This window comes from Callorhinchus milii, unplaced genomic scaffold (genome assembly GCF_018977255.1).
Source record: "Callorhinchus milii isolate IMCB2004 unplaced genomic scaffold, IMCB_Cmil_1.0 Scaffold626, whole genome shotgun sequence".
Taxonomy (NCBI): Eukaryota; Metazoa; Chordata; class Chondrichthyes; order Chimaeriformes; family Callorhinchidae; genus Callorhinchus; species Callorhinchus milii.
The window spans coordinates 32,427-42,308 of NW_024705367.1; the positions used below are offsets into that span (position 1 = coordinate 32,427).

General features: G+C 48.8%; 1 long non-coding RNA gene across 1 annotated transcript; it reads left to right on the forward strand.

Moving 5' to 3' along the window:
* Positions 1-2,168: 2,168 nt before the first annotated feature.
* On the forward strand, positions 2,169-8,001 carry LOC121852246. The gene is made up of 3 exons (XR_006086063.1): positions 2,169-2,823; positions 5,503-5,538; positions 7,945-8,001. It is a non-coding gene; the product is annotated as an uncharacterized LOC121852246 (long non-coding RNA).
* The last annotated feature ends 1,881 nt before the right edge of the window (positions 8,002-9,882 follow it).

Genomic DNA, 9,882 nt, shown 5'->3' on the forward strand with positions numbered 1-9,882 from the left:
TTCATCCAGTGATCTTCATATTTGTCCTTGTCTTTGGAACAGGAAGAGGCAATCATACCCCTCAACAAACCAGCAGCTCTCTCTGGTTTCGATTAAACATTCCGAATCAAATCGAAAATGTGACCATATTTTCCCATCCCTTACATTTCCATTATGAGGGTTACAAAATGCACCTGTTCCAAGGCCTTGCGGGAATGGATGCAATTGTTTCTTTCTGAAACTTACTACTTTCTGTGATCTTGTACAGTGTCAAAATCTGTCAACACATTGCTAACAGAACAGATGCCAGGCTGCTCCTTCCCGATCAAACCATGAGTCTCCAATCAGGGAAAGCGAGCTGCAGTGACGGCCCGATGGACAATTTTAAGAGTGACTGAAATCACTGAGATTCCTGAGACCTTCTGGTTCTCACTTGTGGAGATGCAGCGCAATGGACATTTAGACATTTCCGGAGTGGAGAGCGTTTCTCAGAGAATGTCCTGATCAGTTTTAAAATATTAATTGTCCCGGACTGAATGGGAATCATCTTACCATCAGATTTCACATGAACTGTAATAATTTGCACAAATAATATCTGCCAGTTTGCTCTCTTGCAAGTTGACAGCTGAGTTATAGCTTTAAATACAGAATTATCTACTCCCCATGTTGTCAGTCGAGGTACTGCAGGCTCGAGACTGGCTTCCCTATCTGATTGTAATGTTCTCAAAAGCCGACAAGACAGCAGGGCTGGGGAGCTCTCAAGTTAATTCTCTATTTCTCAAAGCAACACAAAGGCCTGGACAGATAAAGCAAAAAAGTAGAGTACTGTAGCTCAGTGGTTAGAGCAGTCGCTTTGCAAGCGAGACACCCCAGTTTAAATGAGGTTGGGGAGGGGCTGTGCCTGGGACAGTCTATGCCTGGGTGAAGCTGGGTGTGCGGGGGGCCTGCGCCCTGGGTGTGTTATATCTGTGGTGGCTGTGCCTGGAGTTTGTGGCCTGTGCCCCATGGGGGCTGCTGTACAGTGTTGGGGGAGGTAGTCTGTGACCTGGGGGAGGGTTTGTGGCTGCGGGGGGGTCTGTGCCTGGAGTTGTCTGTGTTTGAGTTCGGTTGTACCCTGGGGAGGAAGGGGCTGGGCATTGGGGGATGGGGCTGTGGCCTGTGTTGAGCTGTGCCTTGTTGGGGGGGGTGGGGGTCAGGGATGCGTGTGCTTGTCTTTGCCCTTTTTTGTGCCTTGGGGTGTGCGGAGGCTGTGTCTGGGGTGATCTGTGCCTTTGTAGGGCTGTGCCTTGGAGCGGTTGATATGTGATGGGGTCGGGCGAGGTGTGAGGGGGCGGGTGGAGGGTTGTTTGTGCACTGGGGGAGGTGCTGTGCCTTGTGGGTGCGGGCTGTGCTCTGCGGGGAGGGTGTGGCACACTCCCTTACCCCAAAACCAAAACAATAAAAAATTGGTCATTTTCAATCCACGACTGTTTGTGGGACACTGCTGTGCGCAATTGGCTGCCGTGTTCGCCCACAAATATACAGTCAATTTACTTTACAGTGTGTTCTGTGAAGCGCTTTGGGACGTCTTCCCGACGTGAAAAGCGCTATAGCAAATGCAAGAATTATATTATAAGTTCCACAGTCTCCCCACACTCTGTGAGAAAACGGATCCTCCTAAACTCCCTAATATCAAATAAACGATAACATCCTGTTCTTTCTCTTTGATATAACGTCATCCACATCAGTACTCTTTAATGCATTTCACAGGCTATACTGCAAAGAGCAGCACTCTTTGTTAATGAACCGAAATGTGGATCCACATCTTATTAACGTGCATCTGATCAAACCGTTTTCACAATCTTGAACACATGTATGAGGCCCTCTTTTCATCTGTGGAGAAAGATTCCGATCTTTCTTGATTATTGTTTCCACTCATACACGTAACTCTCTTTTACATCCACCATGTAATCTCTGCAATGCTGGTGAACATCAACCTGTATTGCTACTCGGTGCTTGCTATTCTAATTTATCCTGCTGCCTCTCAATTGTTGTTTTGTGTCTTTGAAAACTATCACAAAATTGCAGCTGCAAATTGTTTTTCACGTCAGGAGGACGTCCCCGAACTAATGAAAGGAAGCAAAGGAGGAAGTAACTACGGAGAGATAAAGTGTAAGTAACTGAAAAGAGGAAGGAGGAGATCAGATGGTGAAGTCGAACTGAGATCGGAAATCTGTGCTATCTCCACTCTATATTTTCTTACAAATGACTCCTCGTATTGCTCCATCCAAATATTTCATAGAGTTTCACAGGAATAAATGTAGAATGCAGTGACACTATGTTTGTGGACGGATACACACACACAGAATTTGATGACAGCAATGTCCCAAGAACAGGCGTAAAATTAATGATTAATATTAATCTGAGGAATGGTACAATGTGACACCAGTTGGAGCTCACTTCTCCTTTGCACAACATTCGTCACGCTGTGTTTCCACGGCAGCCCACGTCTTCCTGTCAGGGCTTTGCTCGCCGCAGAAACAATAAACTACTGCGGTGTGTTTATGACAGAGAGCGAGAAAGACAGCGAAAGAGACAGAGAGAGAAAGAAAGAAAGAAAGTCTGAATTTCTGCTTCCCAGCTGCGAACATCGCTCAGTATCGATCGCTGGTGTTCGTCTGTGTGTGTGTGAGTGTGTTTGTGTGTGTTTCACACCTCAGGCTGTGTGTGTGTAACAGAGAAGTGAATGATTTGGGATCACAGAGCTCAGTGAACGTGAAAAAAGCTGCTCCTCAGCTTCCAGGTTCGTCTCTTGGCCCGAGCTCCTCCTCATCCCCGTCATGGAGACGTTGTTCCTCATCTTTGGTGAGTGTCGGTTCTAACTCAATCTCAAGCCCAGTCAGAGAGACGGAAAGGAGAGGAGTGAGAGGCGATTTGCTTGATCCTTCCTACTCCAAATCCATGCCACGACCCATTCTGCTTTACCCCATCTACGCAGCATCGCTCGTCTGCATCACAGTCTCACACGGCAGGCCGCCAGCACCCTCTACATCCAAGCGTGACTACGGAAACTCCCTGCTTGTCGGCCTCCCAAATCCTCCATCCAAAGGCTGCAGATCCTCCTGATCTCTGCAGTTCGTGTCCTCTCCTACATCAAGCTCCGTGACCCTATCACCCCATCCTCACCAACTCCATTGGATACAGTTCAAGATACTGGTCTTCCGGTCTTCCACCAATATCTCTACCCTAAAGCCGCTGAAACCCTATTCCATGCCTTTGTCAACACTCGGCTGGACTACTCTGACGCCCTCCCCGGCGGTCTCCCATCCACTACTATCCATAAAATCCATATCATTCAAAACTCTGCCGCCGGCAATCTCAACCGAAACAAACTCCGCTCCCCGATCACCCCAGTCCTGGCCAGACAGCATTGGCTCCCTATCCCAGAGAGGATCGAGTTGAAGATCCTCACCCTTGTTTTAAAGTCCCTGCACTCCTCTGCACTCCACGACCTCTCTGACCTCCTCTCTCTTCAAAACAGTAATCGTTGCCGTCGTTGTTCCGGGTCTGACCTCTTCCTCGTCCCCCGAGTCCTCTTCACTCTCGGTGGCAGTTTCTTCAGCCACTATGCGCCGAGGCTCCGGAACTGCCTTCCTCACTCACTTCGGCTCGCTCCCACCCTTACATTTCTCAGGTCTCTGCTGAAGACCTTTTTTTTCGATCGCGCCTTTGGACGCATTCCTTCCCCTCCCCCTGGCGCGACCCGGAATCCGTTACTGTAAAGCGTTCTGAGACGCCATTGGGTGTGTAGGGCTCTATATAAATCCAAGCTTTTGTTGCTTTGTTTGTTATTGCTGTTGCCTTCACCTTCAAAATCCTCCATAACGTCGCTGACCCGTACATCTGCAAACTTCTGAGCTTCTACAAGCCTGTCCGCTCCTTTCGCTCAGCGAGCTACGGCCTGCTCCACCACCATCGACCTTTGGCATTTAGGCCTTCAGCCGCTTTACCGCCACCCTTTGGAATTCCATCCTACAGCAGCACCCACCACAACCAACCCCCGCCTCGTGCTTGCTTACCTCCTTCAAGACCCTTTTCAAAACCTCCACTTTAATCGAGATTTCGATTTCCCTCCTTCCACTGCACTCCAGTCTCCTTGATACTGATCCCAAGTTCTGTCTATGCAGCGAATAGTTAAGTACATCCGACATGCAATGCTACATACATATGTATTGCTTTTTTGTTGATTGAGCAGTGGAATGAAGAAAGAGGGTTGAAAGGGAAGCAAGGGTAGAGAGGCGAGCGATAGAAGAGGAGGGACCAGGGAAGGATAGAGGCGAGAGTGGGAGCACATACAGAGGAGGGAGAGTGTAGAAGTGTGTGAGTAAGGTCAGATAGGAGTGAGATGATTAACGGGGGAATTGAGAGACGAGGGAGTGCGGGAGCGAAAGAGCGATGTGAAAGACAGCGGGAAGAGCGAAGGAGGAGAGGATGAGTGGCAGAGTGCTTGTACTGGGTAAAGTGTGGGTGAGTGAGAGGGGAGATGGAGTCTTAGGGCGATTGGGTGGAGCGAAGGGAGCGAGAGGTGGAAAGCATATGAGAGGGAAAGGTTGTGGTCAGAGTGAGGTGGAGTGGGGGAGGAAGAAAAATATGGAGTGGTGGAATGAGGGCTAGCAGGAACGGGAGCAGGAGGGAGAGAGGGAGGGCAACATGAGAGGGAGAGAGAGCGAGAGAGGTGCAGGGAGTCGGAAAGGGAGGGAAAGTGGCAGAGTTTGGGGAGGGGAGACGGAGTGGGAGGGTTAGAGTAAAGGGAGGCGGAGAGGCAGTGACGATTCAGTGAGATAGGGAATAAGGGACGGAGGGAGAGAAGGAGGGAGGGAATGAGAAATTCCTGATGTTGCCACCGGTACAGAGAAGTTTGAATGGGTATCGAGGTCTTTGCAACAATAAATTTCTCTTCGTCGCCTCCTCGCATGAAGCTGTATGCCTACATAAATGCAAGTTGTCCAAATGCACATTGTTGTTGATGGGGAACGTCATAGGAGAAACCAGGAAAAAAAGCAAAGGGTGAGCAAACTCCTTACCGAAAGGGAAACACAGTGTGCTCTAACTATTAACGGGATTTGAGATGAATTCCTCTGTTTCCGTACTGTCACCAAAAGCCATCTTCTCCACGGCTCGAAACTGAAACACAACCGATTTTTGCACAGCAAATGACGTTCAGCCAAATGCTGTGTTTCTTAGTCTATGACAGAATTCTTGGTTCAGTCCGATTGACTCCGCATCCCATCGTATTTGTGCTGGTGCTCGCTCACCCACTCGAGCTCTCTATTCTAACCCCATTCCATGCATTCTTTACCTCCCTGTCGTATCTGTACTGGTCGTCCTCCCCCATTGGAAGCTTTTTCGGCGATGGCATTAAATTGCTGCCCTGTAGATGAGGACCGACCGTTTACGATGTGAGAAACTGGGAAGATCAGATCCATGATTGTGAGAATTATTGCATTGATAACTCCTGACTTGATCTATTTTTTCCTTCTGCAGTGATATTTCTGGAGAGAAAGATGTTGGAATCTGCAGGTTAGTAACACAATGTCACAGCCAGAAGCTGCTGAGGTAACATTAGTGGCTGAGATTGAGACTGGGCTTCTCTTCACTTCCATCTGGGGATGAGGAGTAGAAACCATCACACAATCCGGGGGAAACGCAGTGGGTCACTTGGTGGGCTTGTGTGTAGAGGCCACAAGGATGCCCGAATATTTCTAATTAATGCAGCTCTGCCTTGAGTGGTTCATTGCTTTGGTAGTGGGCTGTGACCTGGGAGAGAGGCCGTGCACTGGGGAGAGAGAATGTTCCCGGGGTTAATGGGCTTGCCCTCGCGGAAGCGGCTGTGCCTCAAGGGCTTGTGCAAGGGAAAGTGGCTGTAACCGGAACAGGTGTGTGGGGGCCGTCCTGTAGTGCCCTGGAGTGTTTGTGCCCCTGGGAGATGCTGTATCTGTCGAATGGCTGTGCCTTGCTGGAGCTGGGCCTGGTTGGAGGTACACTGTGGGCGGTGGGGTTTGATCACTTGGTGTCTGGGGGAGGCTGTGCTTGGTGCTGTGCATTCGACTGATGTGTCCTGGGGTTAGAGGATGTGCCGCCGGGTTGCTGGGCGTGTTGCCTGAGCACTGGCTGAAGGAGCTGTGCCTTGGAATGATTTAAATTGAGGAGGGTCTTTGCCCATAGGAGGCGCTGTTCAATTTATTTGCGCTGTGCCCTTGCGTGGTTCTTTGGCCTGGGGCGGTGTCTGTGCCTGGGGTTGTGTGTTCCTGGGTAAGGATGTCCCTGGGTGCTGTGCCCTGTGGACGATGTGGCTGGGCAATAGGTAAATAGCCGTGACTGTGGTGCTGTTCTTAGGCAGAGACCCTCCTGGACACTGCCCGTCCCCAAGCGATTGCATGCGGGAGGGGCTGTGCTCTGTGGAGCGCTGTGCCTGGAGTGTGGGGTGAGGTAGTTTGTACCTTTCTGGTGCTCTACTTTAGTGGCTACGGCTTGTGCCTCGCTGTGATGTGCTCTGCACTGAGGGATAGTTTGTGCCTGGGGCAGGATTTGTGCCCTGAGTCGGCGGGGAGACTGTGCCCTGGTGTTCGGACTTCTCTCGATTTCAGTTTGGTGGTGGGTGCGATGATGCTGTGGTCCTCGTGTATGTTATGCCGATATTTTATACCCCAACCAATCCCCACACCCCGGAGTGATTATGCCTGAGCTAGCTGAGCTGTGAGGCTGCAGCTCATACCATGTTGCACTGTTCAGTTTCTATCTCTCTGTGTTTGCATATGAATTATGTAAGTTGTTTTGTCACACACCCGATCTATAAATGCACTAATAAAACGACAATATCTGCCTCTGTGCGTGCATCTGTGTATCTGCCAATAGCGCATTAACTGATTTAATAAGAGAACTGATTTACAACTCAAAGAAAATGTCTTGCATGTGCGAATGGCACAGGGACACTTTTGGGGATTTCCTACCATCGATCGATCAAATAGACAATTAATTCAGTCCCAAATTATGAGGTTTGCACGATATTCCGCAACAAAATCATTCTGTTCTCGTGAGATACATATGTTGTAATTTATACGATACACATGTAGTAATATACTCTGTAACAAATTTTGGGTGGAATCTGGGCATATTTTGGGGGGAATCTGCAATCTTTGTATTATGTATAATAATATTATGTAATGTATATTTTTTCTGTATTATTTAACGTTAAGTATAACAAAATAGCATAACATATAACAATCTACTGTGATCTTAAATACATTACAATAATATTATCCTTGTATTTAATATAGCGCCAAAACATCTCGTTGCGCATCACAGAACCAACTGCGTTATGAAACGTCTATATATTTTGTGGGCGAATCGCGGCAGCGAATCGCGCACAACGGTGTCCATCAAAAGCTATGGATCGAGTGAACAAATTATTCTATTTTTGAATGAATTATTATCCCCTGCAAAATGATCCCCCATTGACTAGTGGGTTCCTTCTGGCTGCTCTCTAAACAGAGGCATTTGGAGTGCGGAAAATTGCCTCAAAATTCGCCCTGCTCGGTAATCTAAATATACAGTATAAAAATGTTTTATAATGTATAATAATCCTAAACAAGTATAAACGTTTAGTTTAATTATAATAATCTAACGTAAAGTATAACAATATACATTATAATACCACTACTCTTTGCTCGCAAAAGTAGCTGTAACGAGCACAGTTAGTTGTGTAAAAAGCTGCTGCTGTTAACGTGATATCCGGGTTGCGGACTGAATATCGCCGGCACTCACTACAACCATTATAATCATTGTTATTGCTGTTGTATTGTTTACCACTGCGACACTCTCCCAATGTGATTGGCGCTCCGCACATGTAAAATGTATTGCATCATCCTGGCTGACTGCAAGTCCAATAGGGATCAGAATCTCAATATTGTGTGTGATGTTTTACAGAGGGTGCGAGGGTGAGGCTGGTGAACAGCGGCAGCCCGTGTGCCGGAAGAGTGGAGGTTTACTATGGAGAACAATGGGGCACAGTGAGTGGTTATGGCTTTCGTGGCTCTGGTTGGGATATGTTGGACGCGGCTGTGGTGTGTAAGGAGTTGGGCTGTGGAGCCGCGCTGTCAGCATCAGGAGACGCTCACTTTGGCGAAGGCTCAGGTCCGTTGTGACGCGGTATGTTCGGTGCAGTGGAGCGAGTCTGCTCTGAGGCGTTGTCCTCATGGGCCTGGCATTATATTACTGGATTTCACACTCCCATGATGCCGGCGTCATCTGCTCAGGTAAATAATTCATTTTCTGATCGTTTTTTATTTCTCATGTTTTCGGTAAACCACAGCTTGAGAAAATAGGTAAAATTTCCTGCCGACAGTATTATAGCTTATAATTAAATCTGGGAGGTGGCGTCCATGCACCTCGAGTCATTATTCGGCGTCAGAGTTATCGGTGTCATCTGTTCATGTAAATAGCCCTACCTCTGATTATCACCTTGTACTCGCAGGGGAGATTACGGGAGATGGAGCATAGGATTGCGAGCACAAGACCAATTAGCTCAGAGAGAGAGCACAGACGTGTGTTGAACACAAGCGGTGGTGTGGTCAGAGGAGGGCTGAGCACAGGGTTGCTGGAGCAGTGTGGGTTGTCAGAAGAGGGGAGGATATGCACAGCGGGGTGAGCCAAGTTGGTGTGACCACAGAGGGTTAACAATCTAGGAATGAGCGCAGAAGTTGAGCACAGGGGTGTGAGCTCAGGAATGTCAGCACACGATCGTGAGAATACGGTGGAAGAACTGGCGGCTCATATCATGGTGGATGCTGAGAAAAGGTGGTAAGCATATGGGCTGGGAGCACAGTGGCATGGTGAGAAGAGGTGGGTATTGTGAGCAGAAGTGGCGTGCAACAAGTGGGAGAATATGGGGCAAGTGCACGATACGAGGCTTTGTACAGGGTGGGGTGATGAGCACATGGGGTGAGCACAGTGAAGCTGAGCATAGGGGTAGCATAATGGTGGAGCACAGGGTGTTCAGCAAAAGGGGTTGTGCACATGGGACTTATGCACATGAAAGTGTTGAGCATAGGCAGCGGTGAGCACAGGGACAGTAAGAATTGTGAGGGTCAACAAAGGGGTGTGTGAACCCGGGGAGGGGGGGCTGGGGCAAAGCAACCAATGGATGAGTATACGGGGATGATCAAAACGGTGGTAAAAGTATGGGGATGAGCACAGCAGGTTTGAGCAAACAGGCGCGAGCAGAAGTTGGAGAGAATATTTTGGGTGAAAACAGTGGCGTTCAGAAAAGGGAGGTGAGGACAGAGATGAGGGCTCAACGTGGGAAAGCGTATAAAACAACTCATTTGTTAATACTTGAGGACATGGCGAGGGTTGAGGACAGAGTGGGAGCAGTAGGGAAGGTGAAAACCACGTTAGCGTAAGTACATGGGAAGCATGAGAGCAGAGGGTGAGAGCAGGATGCTGCGCACAGGTCGGTGAGCCAGTTGATTGGCAGGGAACAGGAGCACAAATTGCTGAGCAGAGAGAGACGACTTTAGTGGGAGCACAATGGGGGCTGCACAGGGCCAGGGGTAAGCAAAGGAATGTGAGCAATGTGTGTGCGCAAAGGTGTGCTTTAAATAGTGGTGGGTGAACACAGGCGGCTGAGCATTGGGAGAGTGACCACAGTGGGTGTTGGGCGCAAGATTGGGGTTGAAGTCCAGCGAAGTTTAAGCACAGGGCGTAGGAGCACAGAGGGGTAACAGCATTGGAATGAGTACAGGTAGCTGTGCTCAGGGAGGTGAGCTCAGATGAGTGAGCAAACAGTGATCAGACTAAGTTTTGGGTGAAGACAAGCTCGGTGAGCAAAGGAAGGTGAGTAGACGGAAGGTGAGAACATGTTAG